The sequence below is a fragment of the Priapulus caudatus genome, unplaced genomic scaffold (assembly GCF_000485595.1).
Source record: "Priapulus caudatus unplaced genomic scaffold, Priapulus_caudatus-5.0.1 Scaffold60, whole genome shotgun sequence".
Lineage (NCBI taxonomy): Eukaryota > Metazoa > Priapulida > Priapulimorpha > Priapulimorphida > Priapulidae > Priapulus > Priapulus caudatus.
Window position 1 is genome coordinate 509,814 of NW_014577121.1, and position 2,596 is coordinate 512,409.

The 2,596-nt window shown below is 43.4% G+C and overlaps 1 long non-coding RNA gene across 1 annotated transcript in view; it reads right to left on the minus strand.

Annotated features, from left to right (window-relative positions):
• The window catches only part of LOC106821136, a 38,281-nt gene that overhangs the window by 25,627 nt on the left and 10,058 nt on the right, over positions 1-2,596 (minus strand). The window lies entirely within an intron of this gene.

The following is a 2,596-nucleotide window of genomic DNA, read 5'->3' on the forward strand; positions in this document are numbered from 1 at the left end:
CTTGCGTGCGCCCCATACATAGAGTGCGAGTAGAATGAAAGACGTTATAACCACGATAGAAATGCGTGATGGCATATGAGCGCTTCCTCCCGAATAGCCCGCCGTCTCCTTAAAGCCTAGCGCAGACTTGCGACTTTTGGTCGCCGCGTTGCTGCGACCTGCAATCGCATGCGATCGGTCGCACGCCTCGCCGAGTGTGCAAATGCAAGCGACTGGCTAAATAAATAAAATGACTTTCTTGGCGCAGTATTTACCCGTAATTTCAGTCGGATCGCGGACATCTTTATATGCCGCATGTCTTAGTGCGATCGCTGTATTCGGCAGTGTAACATCAAACAAAAACCGCCTCTCCATCTACATATCTAGCAAATATGTTACATAGCTAATGTACAAAGCTAATTTCGCACAGCTAATGGCGCGTAGGTTATGTTACATAGGTAATGCTGCGTACCTACCGTTACATAGATAATGTTCCGTAGATTATATTTCGTAACTAGTGTTACATAGGCAACGTTGCATATCGAATGTTAACTAGTTAACGTGAACTATTTGGAGAATTTTTTTTTTTTTAATTAAATAAAATAAAATAAAATATTGGCAATGAGTGTTAGGCTAGCGTAGAACATTCGGTAATAATTCTACCGAAATAATGTACTAAAACAAGACTAAACACTAGTCGGCTGCAGCACGCCATCAGGAGCGTCGACCTGTGCGTTAATTGGGCCAACCTCATTGATCCCTACGATCTGTTCACGGTGTATATTAATGAGCATGTAGTGAACCGTCTTCGCGTCAACACATTATACACGATCAAAATATCCCCATCCCGTCCACTGGGAAAGCTCTTGTTCGACACCGACTAACTATAGTAGTTGTCATTAAGTATGTAGGCCGATCAACCGCACTTCAGCAGCTACGCGGTGGTCCCTTAAGGTGGCCATTAGCGCATCGCTATACGTCACGTAATTAATACAACTCCCCGCAACGCGTTCTGTCAAGTAACGTCAGCTATAACCTATTATTAGCTCTCGGTTCTGTTTTCATCGTAATTATGATGCGCGCGATTTCTCTTATGCGCAGCCGCTCTTCATGTGATTTCGTAACGTGTAGGTGCCAGATGGGCGCGTATTAAGACCCGCGCGATTTACTAGAATTATAGTAGTATAGAGATATAGTAAACAGTATATACTATATAGTATATATTTGATATAGAGAGTATAGATTAAATATTGTGTAGTCAAGCTATTCATAATAATAGACACGTCAGCAGTATGTCGACAACATTTCCTCGCCATGTGATTTTGGTAACGACCGAATTTTTCGTTATTGCTCGGACTAGCCGTGCATGGCTCCAAATAAAAATGATAAATGTAAAAACGTGTTTTTCCAGTTATTGATTTTCGTGAAAATGCAATATTTAAATACGACACTGTTTTTTAAAAGGGTTAGCTAAATAATCATAAGCCTGACGTGTGGCGTGTGTGGTTATGCGCGCGGGCACTTGAGCGTGTACGTGCGCACTCACTCGAGGGTGTACGTGTCTGTGCGTGAGTATGCATGAGCGTGCGCGCGTGCGTGCGTGCGTGCGTGCGTGCGTGTCTGCGTGCGTGCGTGTCTGTGTATCTGCGCGTTAGCGGTTTTACGACCTTCAGGACAATAAACTACGGGAAAAACCACAAAGTAGTACAGACATAAAAACACACGGCGGTAACGTTTACACGAAGCTTCTCTATGATTGACCGCCCAGATAGATTCCAGATAGATGATTGATCCCCAGATAGACACCGTATATCAGCAAGACATTTATCCGATGCGGAAAGACGTTTAGCAGGAAGGATATTCGCGCTCTTGGATGGATACTCAGTATTGATTTCACTCTGCTCACTTTGTTCCTTTTTAGTTGTTTTAGTTAATTAATTTAATTTAGTTTTATTTCTTTTTTTATTTTATTTTGGTTTCGTTTTGGCTACTTCGTTGTTCGTTCCGACTAACCGTGAATGGCTCGGCAGTATTGATAAATGGAGCGTGTCTAATTCAGTAACAGTAACAGCATTAATATATACATATATAATATATTATATATATAATACTTATATGTAGCCATATCATGTCGATGCCCACAGTGTAGAGTCTGCTTCCACCATCTCTTGGTGCGCCCGTACATAGAGTGCGAGTAGAATGAAAGACGTTATAACCACGATAGAAATGCGTGATGGCGTATGAGCGCTTCCTCCCGAATAGCCCGCCGTCTCCTTAAAGCCTAGCGCAGACTTGCGACTTTTGGTCGCGCGTTGCTGCGACCTGCAATCGCATGCGATCGGTCGCACGCCTCGCCGAGTGTGCAAATGCAAGCGACTGGCTAAATAAATAAAATGACTTTCTGGCGCAGTATTTACCCGTCATTTCCAGTCGGATCGCGACATCTTTATATGCCGCATGTTTCTTAGTGCGATCGCTGTATTCCGGCAGTGTAACATCAAACAAAACCGGCCTCTCCAATCTCCATCCACATATCTAGCAAAATGCTTTCTCATCACTCCAGCTTGTTGCTGTGAGCGTAGCCATACTGAAATAGCACGTGATGAGATGGTGCTCG